Below are 22,287 nucleotides of genomic sequence, written 5' to 3' on the forward strand. Positions count from 1 at the left end.
ATGGCAATGTTATTTTTATTCCTTAAAAAAAAAAAAAAAAAACATGCCTGCAGAGAAAAGGCAAAGTTTGGGCCTCCGCCCAGTGCTGGAACAAGTTTCATATGAATTACACTCTGAAATCAAAAGAAGACATTCTGACACTTAAAACTCAGGAAATAACAGATTTTGGTCTTTCCATAACACAAGACTTCCAGGCACACGTGACAAGGTGGAGATTGGACAGCAGGCTAAGTCATCCTAATTGGTGGAGTTCCCTAGTTTATAGGAATTTATTTCCAAACCTTTTATATTGTGTTTCATTTCCCTTCTTTTTTTTTTTTTTGAAAAGGTTCATTTTGGAAAACACATTTACTTTAAAGAGCTCCAAGATGTGAAAATTTAGTCCATCCATATGCAGTTCTACAAATTACTATGGACTTACCTATAAGCATTCTAACTTCTACCAACATCACCTGTACACTTAGGCCCCTTTCACGCTTGTGCGACCAGGGCTGCCGCTAGAAATCCCGGGGCCCTGTACAGCCTACCTGACAGAAACCCCCCCACCCCACAGCCGGCGAAAATATCAAAATTACATCACAAAAATTACACAAAAATCATCAATAGCGGACTCAGACATAACATAACTTACAAAATTCCTGCCAAATCTAAAACATAAAAAGTTAATAAAGCTCTCTGTGTGTAAATGAGGTCTTGGTCCTCGTTCACACGGGCACTGTAGCCTGTACAGGGTAAATCAGTGTTTACTTTTTTAACCACTTTACCTCTGCTCACAGTAATATTACTGCGGCAGAGTGGCTCGTTATCGTCTGACGACGTAGTACTACGTCGTCAGACACTCCCCCTTCTGGGCGGTGCTTGCGCGCCGCCGGAGGCTCGCTCCCGCTGTTTTCATTCACAGCGGGAGTCGGGCCAGGGGAGGAGCAGCGGCGATCGCCGCTGCTCTTACCCGATCGTCGGGGATCGAGTCTGGAGATCCGCCCGCTGTGTGTAAACACAGCGGGCGGATCTCCATAGTGACAGGGAGTGACAGATCGGACTGTTCAGCATAGCTGGACATCCGATCTGTCCATGACTCACTCAGTCACCTCCCCCCCTACACGTCAGTAAGCACCAGGCATATATTAACCCCTCCCTCTCCAATAAAATTAACCCCTTCCCTGCCAGTGTCATTTTTACAGTAACAGTGCATATATATAGCACTGATTACTGCAGTAATGTCACTGGTACCCCCAAAAGTGTCAAAAATGTCAGTCAAGGGTCCGATCTGTCCGCCGCAATGTCGCAGTCCCGCAAAAAAAATCGCAGATCGCCGCCATTACGCGTTAAAAAAAAACACCAAAAATGACAGAAATCTTTCCCTTTGTTAGTAAACGCAATAACTTTTGCGCAAACCAATCAAAATACGCTTATTGTGATTTTTTTTACCAAACATATGTAGCATAAAACAAATTGGCCAAAAATTTTTAAAAAAATTGGTTTTTACATCTTTTTTGGGGGGAATTTCATATAAAAAAATGTTAAAAATATTGTTATTTTTTCAAAATAAACGCTCTTTTTTTGTTTATAGCGCAAAAAGTAAAAATCGCACAGGTGATCAAATACCACCAAAAGAAAGCTCTGTTTGTGGGAAAAAAAAGGACGTAAATTTCGTTTGGGTACGGCGTCGCACGACCGCGCAATTGTCAGTTGAAGTCGCACAGCGCCGAATCGCAAAAAGTGGCCTGGACGGAAGACAGCAAAATCCTCCGGTGGTAAAGTGGTTAATATGGCCATTGCTTCTAGTATCCTATCTCACCATTAATCCTTCCCCCTCAAAAAAAAAAAAAACTGCACTATTCAGCACATTCACCCTCTAAGCATAAATTCTGTCTGCATGCCAAAATTCTCCTCAAATAAAAATGAAAATATTCCCCATCCCAGCACAAATCTTTGCCCCTCAATCCCACCTCCCAGCTCAATTCCCACCCCAATTCCCCCTCCTATCAGAAATCTCCCTTGCCCCAAAAAAATCACCTGCCTAGCACACATCCTCTTTTTCTTTCAAATTCCCCATCCATGCACAAATCCCCCCAATCCCTTCTCCTAGCAAAAATTCCCCTCAATCTCTCCTCCTAGCACAAATACCCCCCCCCCCCCCCATCCTCCCTCCCAGGACAAATTCCCCCCAATGTCCCCTCCTAGCAGCCCCCTCAATACTCCCTTCCTGCACAAATCCCCCCAATCCCTTCTCCTAGCAAAAATTCCCCTCAATCTCTCCTCCTAGCACAAATACCCCCCCCCCATCCATCCTCCCTCCCAGGACAAATCCCCCCCCCCCTCCATCCTCCCTCCCAGGACAAATTCCCCCCAATGTCCCCTCCTAGCAACCCCCTCAATACTCCCTTCCTGCACAAATCCCTCCAATCCCCCCTCCCAGCACAACCCCCCCCAATCCTCCAAAAATGTATAACCCCCTCCTCCCAGCACAAATTCCCCCTCTTACCACAAATCCCCCAGCCCTGCTCCAAGCACAAACATTCCCCCCAATCCCCCCTTCTGGCTCAAATCCCCCAAACCCTCCTACTAGCACATATACTTCCCCCCATTTCTCCTTCTACCAAGTACCTCTACCCCCCCCCCTTCCAAATTCCCATTACACATTCTAGCACAGAGAGCTGCCATTCCCTCCTCCTACACAAACATCCCAGGCATAAATTATTTTCCCACTATTACTACCCCCTCCTTCCCCCTCATTGGGTACAATTTTACTGTAAGCTCCTGTAAGCTCTACCCCCCTCAACTGACAGGGGAAACCACTAAAAAGCCGGGTGGAGTTGCACTGTGTTGTGCTCCCCCCTCCTGCCAGAACAACACTCGTCCATGCAGCACAGGAGCCAGGATCGCTCTGACATTGCATCGAACTGTACACACACACAGTGTGATTACCGCCCCCCTACCCACATTTCCTGCTGTCGGGATATGAGCAGCCTGTGGAGGAGGTAGGGTCGGGAATCAAACTGTGTGTGTGTGTGTGTGTGTGTGCACAGTTCGATGCAATGTAAGAGCGATCCTGTCTCCTGTGCTGCATGGACGAGTGTTGTTCTGACAGGAGGAGAGAGCCCTGAGAGCACAACACAGAACACCTCCTCCTGGCTCTTTCCTCTCCACCACTTCTCCAGGCTGCCGTCCCCTTGTCCTGGCTCTGTGTGGGCGGGGACAAGCAGCTTCAAGCCGGCGAGAGGGGAAGGAGGGGAAGGGGGAGAAGCCGGCTTTCAGCTGGAGGAAGAAGAACACAGTGCATTGTTCTGTCATTGATCCCCCTCCCCACCGATCCTCCCGCTGTCCGGGCCCCCCTGTGTGCCCGCGCCCCATACAGGAGTACTGGTAGTACCCCCCTAATGGCAGCCCTGGGTGCGATCTGAAAGTCACTCGACTCTGACACAACTTTGACATGACTTAAAACAATGCCTGTGTAATCTTGGGGTTCATGGACCTCAAGTCCCATTGAAGTCAGACTTAAGTAGTGCAAGGACTACTTTCAAGTCACTGACTTGAAGTTGCAGATATGAACAATACACATTGGAAATCATGGAGTGCAACTTGTCATGCGACTTTGCAGTCCCAAGTCGCAGGTCAAGTTGCACAAATGTGAAAAGGGCCTAAAAGCAGAACTTCACCCTCTCAATCAACACTGACTAATTGTAATCATCATGCTGATAGCATTAGTAAATAGAAAGGAAAGTATATCATATTTACTTTTTTCAACAGTTTTTTTTTTTGTTTTTTGTTTTTTTACATTTCTTCAGTTATTTTCAGTTTCCATGCCTAGGCAAATAATGTCATAATGTACATCCCAGGAGTCTTGAGGAGGGGTTTTCTAAGCTAAGCCCATCCTCCTGCATGCATGCCTGAGCTAATAGCAGATGGATTCCAAGATGTAAATGCTACATGAATCATCTGCCCTTACTCAAGATGGCTACGAGCAGAAATGCTAGGGGGTGTTTTTCAAAGTGATTTCTCAATTAAAAAAGTATGGAGACATTGATGGATATATGAGTTTACTTTGAATAATAAAAATGAAATGAAATGGTTGTAAAGGCTGAATTTTTTTTTTGTACATACATTATGGTAAGAAACCTTCTGTGTGCTGCTCCCCCCCCCCCCCCCCACATCCCCTTCCTCCAAATATTCATCTGAGCCCCTCTCGATCCAGCAATGTACAAGGGAGACTTGGCTGTCCTTGGTCTCTCTCTCCTCAGCGGCTTAAACACAGCAGCGGGAGCGATTGTCTCCCAATGCTGTCAATGACAGCCAGTGAGCTAATGAGGAGAAAGCAGGGGGCAGCTCTATGTGTCTTATGGATGGGAGCGAGCAGGCACCAGTGTCCCCATAGCAAGCGGCTTGTCAATAGGGGCGCTGGTCAAGGGGACCCATGAAGAAGAGGATAATGTTTATTATTTAACCACTTCAGCTCTGGAAGGTTTTATCCCTTTAATGACCAAGCCATTTTTTGCGATACGACACTGCGTTGCTTTAACTGACAATTGCACAGTCATGCAACGTTGTACCCCAAATTGATGTCCTATATTTCCCACAAACAGAGCTTTCTTTTGGTGGTATTTGATCACCTCTGTGGTTATTATTTTTGGCTCTGTAAAAAAAAAAATACCAACAATTTTGGAGAAAAAAAAACAATATTATTTACTTAACCACTTGCCGACTGCCTAACGCCGATTTACGTTGGCAGTCAGCCCCTCACAGGCAAAGCGACGTAGGTCTACGTCGCTAGCCTGTGAGGCTCTAGGGAGCGAGCGCGCGCCGCCAGAGGCTCGCTCCCGGCTCGCTCACGGACCCCCCCCGCACGTGTGCCCGGCGGACCCGATGTCCACCGGCACTCGCGAATGGTCGGTTACAGCGGGAGAAAGGCAGGCGGCTGATGTAAACACAGCCGCCTGTCATTCTTCCCTGTGTAAGAATGGAGATCATACGGTTCTGCTATGTAGGACCATTGATCTCTGTTCTTACACCAGTAGCCACATCCAATCACAGTCAGAAGCACGCCCCTAGGGACACACTTAACCCCTCCTTCTCAAATAAAGTTAACTCCTTCCCTGCCAGTGTCATTTTTACAGTAACAGTGCATATGTATAGCACTGATTACTGTAGTAATGTCACTGGTAACCCCAAAAGTGTCAAAAATGTCAGTCAAGGGTTCAATCTGTCCGCCGCAATGTCGCAGTCCCGCAAAAAAAATCGCAGATTGCCGCCATTACTTGTTAAAAAAAAACAACAAAAATTACAGAAATCTTTCACTCAGTTAGTAAACGCAATAACTTTTGCGCAAACCAATCAAAATAGGCTTTTTGTGATTTCTTTTTTACCAAACATATGTAGCATAAAACAAATTGGCCTAAAATGTTAAAAAAATTAGATTTTTACATTTTTTGGGGGGGGGGGGGGGGATTTCATATAAAAAAAAGTGAAAAATATTATTTTTGCAAAATTTACGCTCTTTTTTTGTTTATAGCGCATGATCAAAAAATCGCACAGGTGATCAAATATCACCAAAAGAAAGCTCTGTTTGTGGGAAAAAAAGGACGTCAATTTCGTTTAGGTACATCGTCGCACGACCACGCAATTGTCCGTTAAAATAACGCAGTGCCGAATCGCAAAATAGGCCCTGGTCAGGAAGGGGGTAAAATCTTCCGGGGCTTAAGTGGTTAAAAACACATGCAATAAAAAAATTTAAAAAAATCTTATTTCTTTATCAGTTTAGGCCAATTTGTATTCCGCTACATATTTTTGGTTAAAAAAATCACAAAAAACATATATTGATTGGTTCACGCAAAAGTTATATTGTTTACAAATTATGGGATTTATTTATGGACTTTTTATTGTTTTTATTAGTAATGGCGACAATCAGCGATTTTTAGCGGGACTGCAACATTGCAGTGGACAAATCTGACCATGAGTGACACTTTTTGGGGACCAGTGAAACCAATACAGTGATCAGTAAAATATGCACTGTTACTGTATAAATGACACTAGCAGGGAAGGGGTTAACATCAGGGGCGATCAAGGGGTTAGGTGTGCTCCTAGGGAGTGCTTTCTAACTGTAGCAGAAATGGACTGACTGCAGGAAGAGAGATATCTGTGTCCCGGATTAGCAGGAACACAAGATCTCTCTCTTCCTGTCTGAAAGTATGGCGGTCTGCCTTGTTTACAGACCGCCATTCTGTCATTCTTCTGAACGATCGCGGGTGAACGGCGACACGCGCCCCCTAGAGCCCTTTTACAAAATCACATACAGGTATGTGATTTTGTGCTTAAAGGCCACCCTGCCGCAGTAAATGTATGCGGGGCGGTCCTTAAGTGATTAAACAAAAAAAAAAAAACCTTTAATATCACTTTAAATAGAGTTTTTGGTTTGTGGTGCTCAGGTACAGTGTAGTTCCACTTTAATGAAACTTCAGATTAGGCTGTCAGGGCAGAGCTTCCGGTTTAGGTCCATGGAGTGCATTGCGTCATTCTTATTTTATGTATTTATTCATTTTTCGTGCATATGTACCAATGAAGGATTTGCTCCTAGCACAAATTTATAATTAATAGTACTTGGCACTTTTTTTGTATTCATCTTATAATGGGTGTGTGTATTTAACCACACATTATCACATAAGGGTTTTTACACTTTAATTTTGCAAACACAGTACCAATAAACCAATGTATAACTACCCCACAGAGCAGCCCCATATCCACTTTCCAATTTCTATTGACAGTGGTAGAGCCTGTGTAAGGGATGTCAGGTACCCCATTAAAAAATAATACATTTCTGTTTTATGGCATTTCTATTAATTTACCAGTAGATGGCAGCACAAAGCACAACTGCAAGCAAGGCATGGGAGGAACTAAAAAGTTCGACGTTTTGTTCCTGGGGGAACAGAATAGCAGTTCCTGTCCTTCAGAATAAAAAGTCACCTCACTGATGTCCTTGTATTTGCAGGTAAGAGGGAGTATATTTAGGGTTATAAACAGGGCAAAGTCGATTTAATTTACATCCCTGTGAGCAGTAAAGGCTCCTGTCACTACTGTGTGATTGAATAACAGACTGCACAAATGTTAGTGGGTCACACTGTCGCAACATGACTACAGTGTACCAGGAATGGGGTTATTATAGTGTTATGTGTTTATATCTGATATTAGATTGTTTTATGAGACCCCTGTGATGCGGAAGGAGTAACAACATTTCAGCACATGTTTAATTGGTTGTTATTTTCTATGAGGACGTTATTCCTGTATGTCAGAATGTTGATATTAATATATATATAGTTATGTAATACTGTAGTATGTATGGACAGAATAGCAGTTCCTGTCCTTCAGAATAAAAAGTCACCTCACTGATGTCCTTGTATTTGCAGAAACTTCTCAATAAAAATAATTCTGATTTCACCCGGTCCGATCCCTTCGCACATTGGAATTATTGACCATACTTTCAGCATATGTGCAACAAAATTGGCGCCCGAACAGGGACCGGGTGAAGAAAACGCAAAGGTCACGGAAGTGGAAGAGAGCGGTTACGCTGTCCGTGGCGAAGCTGAGAGAAGATTAAAGGTATTTACCGTTGCTGCACGGGAATCGCACACAGATGGATATAGAAAAGTTGCAAGACGAAATCAGTGGACATCTGATTCACATGACAGTCAGTGATCTCATAGAGACTTGCCAGTTTATCAAGGCCTCCGAAGCAAATATGGCAACAGGAAAAACCCGGCGCCACTACATGCGGATAGTCAATGAGGTGATAGATGAACTGGTCGAGACTGAAAGTGAAGAAGCGGTGACACAATTTCTCCAAGCAACTAAGAGATTCGTCAGTGAGCTAGAGAAGAAGAGAGACAATGCTGAAGTATCAAACACCAGTGAGAAAGACCCCCAACCGGAACAGCAATTAGCCAATCTGAAACTGCAATACCACACTATGCAGAAGTTCCAGGAAACTTCCAGGATAATCGAGGAACAGATAAAAGAGCTGAGTAGTAAAAGCAAGGACTCCAATGACAGCCATTCAAAACAAGAACCTATACCAGTTACTCAGAGGCTTCACCATGGTAACTTGCCAGAGGTGACAATCAGGAAGGACTTTAAGATTGCTGGTCAGATAGGTGAAAAGGAACAGAAAGACAAGTTGTCCTATACAAACCTTATGCACCAGATCGACATGGGACTACAAAAAGGGTATCCTGAGTCCGAGATTGTGGAAGCTGTGGTAAAAGCCATTAGTCCCGGCCTAAGTCTCAGAGGTATGCTGGAAATGAAGAATGGACTGACCCTAGTGCAACTTAGGAGAATCCTAAAAAGCCATTACAAGGAGGAAAATGCCTCCGAACTGTACCAACAACTGATAAACATCTCACAGAATAGTAAGGAAACTCCTCAAAATTTCCTGTTCAGAGCTATCGAATTGAAGGACCGCCTGTTGTTTGTCTCACAAGGAGAAGGTTCGGATGAACACTTCAGCGCTGAGCTGATACAAAAGAAATTCCTACGGTCAGTGGGTACTGGACTGAGAAGTGACCACATCAAGTTCCAGTTAAAGCAGTATTTAGATGATCTGTCAATTCCAGATGAGGTGCTCATAGAGAAAACAAATGAAGCCACTAATATGGAGATGGAAAGGGAACAGAAGCAAAAGAAAACTCAGCCCAGCAATTCAATGAAAGGGAAAGAGTGTCAGTCCAATGTCTTACAGTGTCCTCAGGAACCAGATGTCCTGACAATGACTGCTGACACAAGATCAAGTAGCCCAACCATCCAACAGCTTTCAAAGAGCAACGCTGAACTGGAAAAGCTGATACTCCAGATGCAAAAACAGATGATAGAGATGAAAACACTTTTCCAAGGTTCGAGAACTCTGCGAGATTGTGAATTTAGAGGGCCTCAGGTAACAATGGACATGAGCAATAGAGGTTGCCAATCTTGTAAAAGAACTGGTCGGAGAACTGCTTGTGACCATTGCTTTCATTGTGGTCAATCTGGACATATAGCGAGGTACTGTAAAATGACCAGTCCCAACCAGTTAAACGGGAGAGGGTTGCTGTCAAGGGACCGACAGTAACCTGTGCGAGAACCAACCCTGTGTCCCAAAGTGCAACTCCTGTCGGTAGCAAAGCAATAAGCTCTCAAACCACCATCAGTGCCATGGCTGGAAGGGTGAGCCAAGACCCCTTGCAAAGGGTACCCACCCGCAGTAACCAAAGACTCTACCAGATGGCTGAGGAAGTGCCAACTCACGTAGACGGTGTTACCATGAGACAAAACAGCAAGTTACTGAGTCTAATTGGGAAAAAGTGCCTTGTGAACTGTGAAATAGATGATACTCCTGTCCAGGCCCTATGGGATACTGGCTCTCAGGTTAGCATTATCAATGAGAGCTGGAGACAGCGGGTTCTGCCACATACAGTGCTCCGATCTTTTGAAGAATTGCTTGGGCCCGGAGTCCTCCTAGGAAAAGCAGCTAATGAAACTGAGATTCCCTTCTCCGGGTGGATTGAGGTCGTTTTTCAGCTATCATCGGGAATTAACACCTGCCAACAGTTAATAGTGCCCCTTGTGGTATCGGAGGATGAGAAAGTAGCTGAAAAACCCATCATCGGTAATAATGTCATTGAAGAACTCTTCAAGGAGACATCTGCCAAGGGAAAGAAAGCCATTCCAGGTTTTGTAGACGTACTAGGAACAGCATTGGAACTGTCGACCACCAAAACAGAGATCCTTGTAAGTCTACTTCAAGCCAGTCACAGGGAAACTGATGGTGCTACACTAAAGACTGGTACTAAGAGCCAAAGAATTCCAGCAAACACTGGGACGTATCTCAGGTGTAGGGCTCACGCCAAACCAGCACTGCAAGATCAGACAGTTTTATTTACACCTGATGAGGCCCATCATTGGCCTGATGGACTGCATGTAGGTGAGACATTAGTATCACTTCAAAAGGGACAATTTTCCAAACTATCCATCCCGGTTTGGAACACAACTAAGCGGGACATTATTTTATCAGGTCAGACTAGGATGGGGTGCCTCGAACCCATAAAGACAACGTACCCAGCTCAGGTGAAACTGAAACAATCAGTGAGTGTGGCCACTCACACAGTAACTCATCGGCCACCGACATCGAGACAAGGGCCAGAAGGTCGAGTGGAAAACCTAAACACGAGTCCATCACCGGTAAGCGATGCTAATCGAGAACACTGGGATCCACCAGTGGCTATCGAACACCTACCGGAGGAGGATCAACAGGTAGTGAAGACGATGTTAAGGGAGGAATGCAATGCTTTCGCCAAAGATGACTCTGATGTAGGATGTATCCCTTCCCTACAATTGCAACTTCGCCTCAAAGACTACACACCAGTTAGGAGGACTTACATGTCCGTACCGAAACCACTGCACCGGGAAGTGAAAGAGTACCTGCAGGATCTACTGAACCGTGGATGGATTGCGGAGTCAAAATCTCCATACTCATCACCCATTGTGTGCGTAAGGAAGAAGGACGGTAGTTTAAGACTGTGTTGTGACTACAGGGAATTGAACCAGAAGTCCATCCCTGACCGCCATCCAATCCCTAGGATCCAAGACATGCTGGACAGCCTAGGAGGAAGTTCATGGTTTTCGGTGCTAGACCAAGGGAAAGCCTACCATCAAGGATTTGTGGAAGAATCCAGTCGACCACTGACTGCATTTATCACACCTTGGGGTCTGTATGAGTGGATCCGAATACCCTTTGGCCTTAGCTCTGCACCAGCTGAGTTTCAACGCAGCATGGAAACCTGTTTAATGGGACTGAGGGATGAGATCTGTCTGCCGTACCTAGATGACAACCTTGTTCACAGCAGATCATTCCAAGAACATGTGGAGCATGTCAGGTTGGTACTGCAACGATATCAGCAACATGGAGTCAAGTTAACAGCTAGGAAGTGTGAACTCTTCCGAAACAAAGTCAGATTCTTGGGCAAGATCGTGTCCAAAGATGGTCATTCCGTGGATCCAGCAGACACTGCGCCTGTGCTGGCATTGAAGAACAACCAGCCAAAGACTGTTGGAGAACTCAGAAAACTACTAGGATTCATTTCCTACTATCGCCCTTACGTCCAAAACTTTTCCAGAATTGCAAAACCTCTCTATGAATTACTGTCAGCGGATACAACACCTGCTGCATCATCAGCACCAACTAGCCAGTCCAGGAAGAAGAAGAAGCCATCACCAAAGCTAAGAGGTCAACTACCCTCTCATCAGTCTATAGTCTGGACTGACCACCACCAGGTAGTGCTTAACCGGCTGTCATGGTCTTACCTTCTTGCTGTTCTCCTTCGTTTGACATGTGCTGGCGGCCATCTTGGTTTCTGGGTTTCTTGTAGCCTCCCACCCTGCGGCTCCTCCTTCCCACTGGGAGGAGCTGGATGCCTAGCTCATATATATAGGAGGTCTGTGGCTTCAGTTCCCTGCTTGGTCCTCCTGTGTTCACATGCTACCAAGACTGCTGCTACTTCTGGTTCCTGTTCCTGGCTTCGTCTGACTACCCTGTTGGTTCCTGTTCCTGGCTTCGTCTGACTACCCTGTTGGTTCCTGATCCTGGCTTCGTCTGACTACCCTGTTGGTTCCTGATCCTGGCTTCGTCTGACTACCCTGCTGGTTCCTGATCCCTGGCTTCGCAAAGACTCTGCATCGGTTTCGCCATCAGTTTGGACTTTTGCTTTATAGCTTGTTTTTCAATAAAGCTGTCTTATTTTCACTTATCTGTTGTTGTACGTCTGGTTCATGGTTCCGTGACATTAGGACCAAGCCATGAATTCTGACGGTACAGGGCCATCCTCGCTACCCACGCTGGTTGCCAGACTTGATCAGCAGGATCACCTGTTGGGTCGGTTCGCCGTGGCGTTGCAAACCCTGCTTGAACGCACGGTACCACAGGCCACGAATTCTGACGGTACAGGGCCATCCTCACTACCCACGCTGGTTGCCAGACTTGATCAGCAGGATCACCTGTTGGGTCAGTTCGCCGTGGCGTTGCAAACCCTGCTTGAACGCACGGTTCATTTCGCTCCCGTTGCCGATGGGTCGGTTGTCGCTCCTGGGTCCGCTCCTACTGCCGCTCCGGTTGTTGCGCCAGAGTCTACCCCGACACCTGTTGTTGCGCCCGCGGTGTTTCGGGGTATGTCCGGTTCTGCCCCCCTTCCACAGCGCTTTGGGGGAGAGCCAACTCAGTGCCGAGGTTTCCTTAACCAGGTGGGCATTTATTTCGAGTTGCTGCCACATGCCTTTCCTACTGAGAGATCAAAGGTGGGCTTCTTAATCTCGCTGCTCTCGGACAAGGCCTTGGCCTGGGCCAGCCCTTTATGGGAGAACAACAATCCGGTGGTTGCCGAGTTTTCCGGTTTTGTTGCTTCTCTTCGGAAGGTATTCGATGTGCCGGCTCGTGCTGCCTCTGCTGCGAAGCTCCTTATGTCCATCAGACAGGGTTCACGATCCGTAGCTGAATACGCCATTGAGTTTCGTACCCTGGCAGCAGAGGTGGGCTGGAATAATGAGGCTCTGGTTGCTGCTTTCTCTCATGGTCTCTCGGATGCCTTGAAGGATGAGGTTGCAGCTAAGGACCTACCAGTGGAGCTCGAGTCTCTTATTTCTTTCCTGATTTTGATTGACACCCGACTCAGGGAGAGACCTTCCTTTAAGGAGAGTCTGCGGAGGCCTCCTAACAGATTGGCGCCTACCTTTGTTGTCCCACCCGTGCCTCCCTCTCCTCCCACGCCTCCTGGGGATGACTTGTCTGGTGGTGAACCCATGCAGCTGGGGTTTGCTCGCCTGTCCGAGGGGGAGAGGGTACTCCGGAGACGCGAGGGCCGATGCATGTACTGTGGTCTCGGTGGGCATTTTCGGTTGGCATGTCCGAACCGTCCAGGGAAACGCTCGCACCTGAGATCCTGTCGGGGGCAGATCTTGGGTGGAGTCTCCTCGTCCCCGGTTTCCCGTGTTGACAAACCACTGATCACTGTTGTCCTTTCCTGGGTCGGGGGCTCGGTGACGACCCAGGCGTTGGTGGACTCTGGTGCTGGTGGTTTGTTCATTGATAGTGTGTTCGCTGCCGCCAATTCCATTCCTCTGCAGGCTCGAGGTTCTCCTCTGGCTCTTGAGGCGATAGACGGCAGACCCCTTCTGCCGCCACACGTGACTCATGAGACCCTTCCAGTGGGGTTAGCCATTGGTGCCGTCCACAGAGAGTCGGTCTGTTTCCAGGTTATTTCGTCTCCACACTACTCGGTGGTCTTGGGGTACCCCTGGCTCCAGAAGCATAATCCGATTTTCGATTGGAGATCGGCCGAGATCCTCTCGTGGTCACCGCAGTGTGGGACTAGTTGCATCCATGGGCCTGTCAAGTTGCTGTGTACTTCCTCGGACTCTCTGTTGCCCCCTGAATACGAGGAGTACCGGGATGTATTCGATAAGGTGCGCGCGGTTGCCCTACCTCCGCACCGCCCATACGATTGTGCCATCGAGTTACAATCTGGTGCCATTCCTCCTCGTGGCAAAGTCTATCCACTGTCGGTAGCGGAGAATGAGGCCATGGAGGAGTACGTGAGGGAGGCGCTTTCACGTGGACACATTCGCAAATCCTCGTCCCCGGCAGGGGCTGGATTTTTCTTTGTGAAAAAGAAGGGCGGTGAGTTGAGGCCTTGCATCGATTACAGGGGTCTCAATCGCATCACGATCAAGAACGCTTACCCGATACCCTTGATTTCCGAGCTGTTCGATCGCCTTAAAGGGGCCACGGTCTTTACCAAACTCGACCTGAGGGCGGCATATAACCTCGTAAGGATCAAGGCGGGCGATGAGTGGAAGACCGCGTTTAACACCAGGACCGGTCATTATGAATCCTTGGTTATGCCCTTTGGGCTGTGCAATGCGCCCGCAGTCTTTCAGGAATTCATCAACGATGTTTTCCGTGACCTGTTGCAGCAGTGTGTGGTGGTTTACCTGGATGACATCTTGGTATATTCTGAGTCCATGGAGACCCACATTCTGGGTGTCAAACGAGTGTTGCAACGGTTACGAGAGAACAAGCTGTTCGGTAAGCTTGAGAAATGCGAATTTCACCGATCCCAGGTAACCTTCTTAGGTTACATCATTTCCGCTGAGGGGTTCTCCATGGATCCTGAGAAGGTTTCGGCTGTCTTACAGTGGCCCCAGCCCAGTGGTCTTCGCTCCCTGCAGCGCTTTTTGGGCTTCGCCAATTATTATCGGAAGTTCATCAGGGACTTTTCCATGCTAGCCAAGCCTCTCACGGATCTGACCAGGAAGGGCAGTAATTCCCAGGTCTGGCCGCCCGAGGCCATCCGAGCTTTTGAGGCTCTAAAGTCCGCCTTTGTGTCGGCTCCGATTCTGTCGCATCCCAACCCTGGGTTGTCCTTTGTCCTCGAGGTGGACGCGTCTGAGACGGGAGTAGGCGCCCTTCTGTCTCAGCGTAGAACACCAGAGGGTCCTCTGCTTCCTTGTGGGTTTTACTCCCGGAAACTGTCTTCCGCGGAGTGCAACTACCAGATTGGTGACAGGGAGTTATTGGCCATCGTGCAGGCTCTTAAAGAATGGAGGCACTTGCTCGAGGGTTCGGTGGTTCATGTCCTCATCCTGACGGACCACAAGAATCTGACCTACCTCTCTGAGGCCAAGAGATTGACACCACGTCAGGCCAGATGGGCTCTGTTCTTGTCACGTTTTAATTACGTGGTCTCCTACCTACCCGGTTCCAAGAACATCAGGGCTGATGCCTTATCACGGCAGTACTCCGACCTGTCCAGGGAGGAGTCGATTCCGACTTCGGTCATACCTCCGAATCAGATCCTGGCTGCCATTCGCACCAGCCTGACCTCTCCTCTGGGTGAGCAGATTTTGGCGGCTCAATCTGGTGCTCCCTCTGGGAGACCCAACGGCAGATGTTTTGTGCCTGAGGAGTTGCGCACTCGGTTGTTGCGAACCTACCATAACTCCAAGACCGCGGGGCATCCTGGAAAGAATCAGCTGTCCTGGGCTGTTTCACGTCTGTTCTGGTGGCCTTCCCTACGTTCCGACATCGCCGCATATGTAGCGGCATGCTCCGTTTGTGCCCAGAGTAAGTCCCCTCGGCACCTTCCGTTGGGCCTTCTGCAACCCTTAGCCACCGGGGAGCGCCCATGGTCTCACCTGGGGATGGATTTCATTGTGGACCTCCCTGCATCCCGAGGCCATACGGTCATTCTCATGATTGTGGATCGGTTTTCCAAAATGTGTCACTGTGTTCCTCTCAAGAAGTTACCCTCTGCACAGGAGTTGGCCACGATTTTTGCCAGGGAGGTCTTCCGGTTGCACGGTTTGCCCAAGGAGATTGTGTCGGATCGGGGGAGTCAGTTTGTGTCCAGGTTCTGGCGCGCCTTTTGCTCCCAGTTGGGGATTCATCTCTCCTTCTCCTCGGCCTACCACCCTCAGTCCAATGGGGCCGCAGAACGATCCAATCAGGCCTTGGAGCAATTCCTTCGTTGCTATGTCTCCGATCACCAAGACAATTGGGTTGACCTCCTGCCTTGGGCTGAGTTTGCCAGGAACACGGCGGTGAACTCTTCCTCTGGGACGTCTCCCTTCATGGCCAACTATGGGTTCCAACCTGCTGTGTTACCGGAGGTATTCTCTCCCCAGGATATTCCGGCTGTGGAGGATCACCTTTCCGTCCTACGTGCTTCTTGGGTACAGATCCAGAAGTCCCTTGAGGTCTCTGCACAGCGCCAGAGACTCCAGGCTGATCGCAGACGAGCGCCTGCTCCTTCCTACCAGGCCGGAGACCGTGTATGGTTGTCCACCCGCAACCTCAACCTTCGAGTGCCCACTCCCAAGCTGGCGCCTCGCTTTGTTGGTCCCTTCCGAGTGCTTCGCAGGGTAAACCCGGTAGCCTATGCCCTTGCGCTTCCTCCTGGCATGCGGATCTCCAACGTGTTTCATGTCTCCCTGTTGAAGCCTCTGGTGTGTAATCGTTTCACTTCCTCGGTTCCTCGGCCTCGTCCGGTCCGAGTGGGCAATCGTGAGGAGTATGAGGTGAGCAATATCCTGGACTCACGCCTGGTCCGCGGTCAGGTGCAGTTTTTGGTTCATTGGCGTGGTTATGGTCCAGAGGAGCGTTCCTGGGTTCCCTCCGCAGATGTCCATGCTCCTGCCTTGCTCCGAGCCTTCCACGCACGCTTCCCTCAGAAACCGTTCTTTACTCCGCGGAGGAGGGGCCCTTGAGGGGGAGGTACTGTCATGGTCTTACCTTCTTGCTGTTCTCCTTCGTTTGACATGTGCTGGCGGCCATCTTGGTTTCTGGGTTTCTTGTAGCCTCCCACCCTGCGGCTCCTCCTTCCCACTGGGAGGAGCTGGATGCCTAGCTCATATATATAGGAGGTCTGTGGCTTCAGTTCCCTGCTTGGTCCTCCTGTGTTCACATGCTACCAAGACTGCTGCTACTTCTGGTTCCTGTTCCTGGCTTCGTCTGACTACCCTGTTGGTTCCTGTTCCTGGCTTCGTCTGACTACCCTGTTGGTTCCTGATCCTGGCTTCGTCTGACTACCCTGTTGGTTCCTGATCCTGGCTTCGTCTGACTACCCTGCTGGTTCCTGATCCCTGGCTTCGTAAAGACTCTGCATCGGTTTCGCCATCAGTTTGGACTTTTGCTTTATAGCTTGTTTTTCAATAAAGCTGTCTTATTTTCACTTATCTGTTGTTGTACGTCTGGTTCATGGTTCCGTGACACCGGCTTATTGAGGTGTTAACTAATCCTCCAGTGATGGGTTACCCTGACTACAGCAAATCCTTTGTTCTACACTGTGATGCCTCGCAAGAAGGACTAGGAGCTGTGCTGTACCAAGAGCAAGAGGAAAAGTTAAAGGTAATTGCTTACGGGTCTAGAACTCTCACACCTGCCGAGAAGAACTATCACATGCATTCGGGAAAACTAGAGTTCCTAGCAATGAAGTGGGCCATATGTGATAGGTTTCGAGACTACCTATACTACTGTCCATCCTTTGTAGTATATACTGACAATAATCCCCTAACCTATGTCCTCACTACGGCTAAACTAAATGCAACAGGTCATCGATGGGTTGCAGAATTAGCTGACTTCAATTTCACCATCAAGTATCGTCCAGGAAAAAGGAATGCGGATGCAGATGTACTTTCCCGTATGCCATTAAGTCTTGAACAATACATGCAACAGTGTTCGCAAGAAGTTGACCCCAAAATCGTCGGATGCATAACACAAGCACTTCAAGTACGTCAGAAGGAAGAAATGCCTTGGCTGTGTCCAGTAACCATTGCCCATATGACATCAACAATAGATGGTACCCAAACGAAGGTAGCTCAAATACCCAAAGGGACCATTAGGACAGCCCAAAAAGAAGACTCCGTGATTGGCCCAGTGTGGAAGTACAAGAGCCAAAACCGGTTCCCATCAAAACAGGAACAACAAGGTGGACCACTTGATCTCTTCATACTAATGAAACAGTGGACCAAGCTATACCTTGATGAAGATGGAATCTTGAGACGGAAAACATCATCAGGTTCTCAACTAGTGTTGCCCAAGTTGTATCATCAATTGGTGTTGAAAGAATTACATGAAGATATGGGACACTTAGGAGTCGAAAGGACTGTAAACCTGATCAGAGAAAGATTCTTTTGGCCACATATGCAGAGAGACGTTGAGCAATACATCAGCCACCAGTGCACTTGTCTGAAAGACAAACGCCCACATAAACCTACTAGAGCTCCATTGAACAATATTGCCACCACTTATCCTTTTGAGCTGGTCTCCATTGACTTTCTCCATCTTGAGACTTGTAAAGGAGGTTATGAGTACATATTAGTGGTAATCGACCATTTCACCAGGTTTGCTCAAGCCTACGCAACCAAAAACAAGTCTGCAAAGACTGTTGCCGACAAGATATTCAGTGACTTTGTCTTGAAGTTTGGATTTCCTACCAGAATTCACCATGACATGGGTAAAGAATTTGAAAATCAATTGTTCTTGGCATTAGGGAAACACTGCCATATCCAGAACTCTCACACAACTCCATATCATCCAGAAGGCAATGGACAATGTGAAAGATTTAATCGTACCCTGTTGTCTATGCTTCGAACCCTGTCACCAGATTCCAAGAAAGACTGGAAAAGTTCACTTGCACAGGTCGTACATGCATACAATTGCACCAAGAGTGAAGCTACAGGGTATTCTCCATTCTTTCTACTGTTCGGAAGGTCTCCAAGATTACCCATAGATAGCATGTTTGACACTCCAGTAACAGAAAAATATAAGACTCACTCTGAGTATGTGAAAACGTGGACAGAGAGGATGACTGAGGCCTACCAAGTTGCTTCAAAGGTAGCTACTCAAGCTGCACAAAGAGGAAAAGAACACTATGACAAGAAGACTCATGGAGTTGAACTTGCACCTGGCAGCAGAGTTCTTGTAAGAAATCTTACTGAAAGAGGAGGACCAGGAAAATTGAGATCGTTCTGGGAAGATGCCGTACATGTTGTCCTTAGGAAAAAGTGTGAAGATAGTCCAGTGTATGAGGTCAAGCCAGAAATTGGAAAGGGCCGAACAAGGATTCTACACCGCAATTTGTTATTACCATGCGATTACCTACCCGTCGACAGAGATCAGAAGATACCTGACAGACCCAGTGCCAGAAAACAAGGTAAAGTTCCAAAGACTACTCAACTGCCTACACAGATATCTGAGGAAGTATCAGAAGATGAATCCGATCATGAACAAGAGCAATGGAGATCTTTCATCCCTGTAACTCAGAGAGATCACACAAGAGAAGACACAGAGTTGAATCCAGAAGCAGCAGAGTTCTACCCCTGTGAGTTTGAAACGAGTGGGGAAGTTACAGAAGAAAGTACAGCGGAAGTTCAAGAAGAAAGTACAGAGGAAGCTACAGCGGAAGTTACAGAGGAAACTACAGAGGACAAGCCTGTGGGTCAACCTGAACAAACTGCATGTTTACCAGGAGATATAGAAGAAGAAAATCCTTCACCAGGAAAGCCAACAGAGACAGTTGACTGTGACGAAGGCGAATATGAGGACACTTCGAATGCCCTTCCTCTACGCAGGATACAACCCAGCAGGAATAGGAAACAACCAAAAGTTCTGACTTATGACACTTTGGGTCAACCCAGTAGTACTGCCAGAAATGCAGCTGTACAGGTCATAGACTGTATTCATACACTACCCATTTGCCCTAGCTGGTATTTAAGTCCAGAATGTTTTGCTGAGGACTCAAAAAACTGGTAAAAATAGTCACATATATATTGATACAGTCTATTAATTATCACTAGGTTACAGTTGTTTACGTATTTTGAAGATGTTAGCTCTTATTTTCTGTAGTTAACAAAAGGACAGTTCTTGCACTCTCACAGCAGATTTTCCAGGTCAAGCAAAAATAGCTTCACGTGATGGAACTAGGTAGTTAAGGTAAAGTCGGCCGACAACAAAATGGATAGAGAGTATTAGGTGGTTATGCTGTATTGTATTGATAACGTACCATAAGTATTCCACCTTAAAAACACAACAATGGACAGAAGTAATAAGATGTTCCCTAGTTCTCCATCAAACCATCTTCTCAATAACCAACACAAACCTGTGTTGTAGAGGTTTACTAATTAGTTGGCTATATGCAACAATATCTCACCAGGTACATGAGCGCTCTGGACCAGGTGGGAAACTGTGACATAACTGGGAGTAGATGTCGCAGGGAGGATGGTTCCTCCATTAATGGGATTACTACTTAACCTTGGCTCCCAATGGCTATTGTGAGATGGGGAATGGAATGGTTCTAATACTAAATCTGCATATGTCTGGGACGACATCAAATTTTGTGGGGGAGAGTGTAAGGGATGTCAGGTACCCCATTAAAAAATAATACATTTCTGTTTTATGGCATTTCTATTAATTTACCAGTAGATGGCAGCACAAAGCACAACTGCAAGCAAGGCATGGGAGGAACTAAAAAGTTCGACGTTTTGTTCCTGGGGGAACAGAATAGCAGTTCCTGTCCTTCAGAATAAAAAGTCACCTCACTGATGTCCTTGTATTTGCAGGTAAGAGGGAGTATATTTAGGGTTATAAACAGGGCAAAGTCGATTTAATTTACATCCCTGTGAGCAGTAAAGGCTCCTGTCACTACTGTGTGATTGAATAACAGACTGCACAAATGTTAGTGGGTCACACTGTCGCAACATGACTACAGTGTACCAGAAATGGGGTTATTATAGTGTTATGTGTTTATATCTGATATTAGATTGTTTTATGAGACCCCTGTGATGCGGAAGGAGTAACAACATTTCAGCACATGTTTAATTGGTTGTTATTTTCTATGAGGACGTTATTCCTGTATATCAGAATGTTGATATTAATATATATATAGTTATGTAATACTGTAGTATGTATGGACAGAATAGCAGTTCCTGTCCTTCAGAATAAAAAGTCACCTCACTGATGTCCTTGTATTTGCAGAAACTTCTCAATAAAAATAATTCTGATTTCACCCGGTCCGATCCCTTCGCACATTGAAATTATTGACCATACTTTCAGCATATGTGCAACACCTGCACTGGTTGCTTCAATAAGAGAAAGCAGAGAGCAGATATGACTACCAAGGCTTCAATAAGTATTTCTGTTCTGTTCTGATTGCATTGACATACCTCCTAAGAGCCAGTCTGTCCAGACAGTGTGGTCACCTACTGACTTGGCACCATCCACAGGCAGCTTAACTCTTCAATAGAACACAGAAGTTAAATCCAACACAATTTTACTTCAGCTAATTGCAGTACAGAGAATGTTTTTTTTTATGAAGCATAAGAAAACAATGACTTTCCTAAGCCCTGTCTCTATGAATAACTAATACTGCCTGAGGGAACATGGAAGAAGTGCAGAGGGTTTAGGTAGAACTGAACTAACTAGCACTTAACAGGAGAGGAGGACAGAGGAAGCTATCAACATTACATTAGTAAATAAATTGTAGTGGCCAGAAACCACCACTAGATGGCAGCATACTGATGAACAATAATAGCTGATGCATTTCAATACAACACAAAAAAAAAAAAAAAAACATAAAAGTGGGGCAGAACAAATTCCAAATGGATAGACTACCAATTTACCTAGGGAAATATTTCTTGAAAATCTCTCCTTTTAAATCTAAATGGATTGGATTGAGACTCTGCTACAAAAAGAATCCCGGCTACATGTGCATAGGCTAGTATAAGATTGAGGAGTGCTTGGGAAAATAAGACTTTAGGGAGCATATGTACTTAATGTGTATGATCATTTGATTATCTTAAAGGGTTACTTAACCCAGGACCCTGCATTCACTATTATTTGTCTCCCACAGTACACAGAACATGGAAATGCAATTATTTTAATAAATATAAACTGCTAAATACCTTTCCTCATCAGCATTATATGGCAGTCTTGTGACTTCTATCAGTGTCTGGCTGAGCACTAGTTAAAGCTTGTAGTTTTCATTCTACTTTGACTGTCCTATGAGGTTTAGCCTCTTCTTCAGAGCTATCAGGCCAAGTCTGAACCCCTCATTTATATAACCAAGCATCTATATCACCTAGGTGTGGTCTAGATTAGCTCCTCCCCAATGGGTGTGCATCTGCATGGTGGTAACCCCTCCAGCCATGCCCAAACAGCCCAATATCCTTTTTTAATTAGGAGCTCCATTGTAACCATGGTGAATATTTCTATAAGTGTACCATAGGAAGTTGCAGCAACGCTCTGGACACATTTGGGTAAGCTGACTCTGTACATATTACTAATAGAAATATTTGCCACTGTTACAATGGAGCTCCTAAATAAATAGGAATGTTGGGCTGTTTGAGCATGGCTGGAGGGGTTAACACCATGCAGACGGACACCCATTGGGGAAGAGCCAATCTAGACCACACCTAGGCGGTATAGACATTTGGTTATATAAATGAGAGTTTCAGACATGGCCCGATGGCTCTGAAGAAGAGGCTTAGCCTCAAAACGCGTTAGAAATCATTTATCGAGGACATGGCATCTGTTTTTATCCTGATATTGATGGTTCCACATGTATGGATTTGATGTGCCTATATAAAACATTTGTTTGTTAATACAACTCTTTTTATCTAATAAAGCCTATTACTGAGGATAATGTGCTAGGCCGGTGCACCCTCTGTTTGTATCCTTGATTGGAGTGCTTACAGACAAAGGGCAGCAAGGCCGTGGCA

This window comes from Pelophylax lessonae (assembly GCF_965119305.1).
Source record: "Pelophylax lessonae genome assembly, chromosome: 6".
Taxonomy (NCBI): domain Eukaryota; kingdom Metazoa; phylum Chordata; class Amphibia; order Anura; family Ranidae; genus Pelophylax; species Pelophylax lessonae.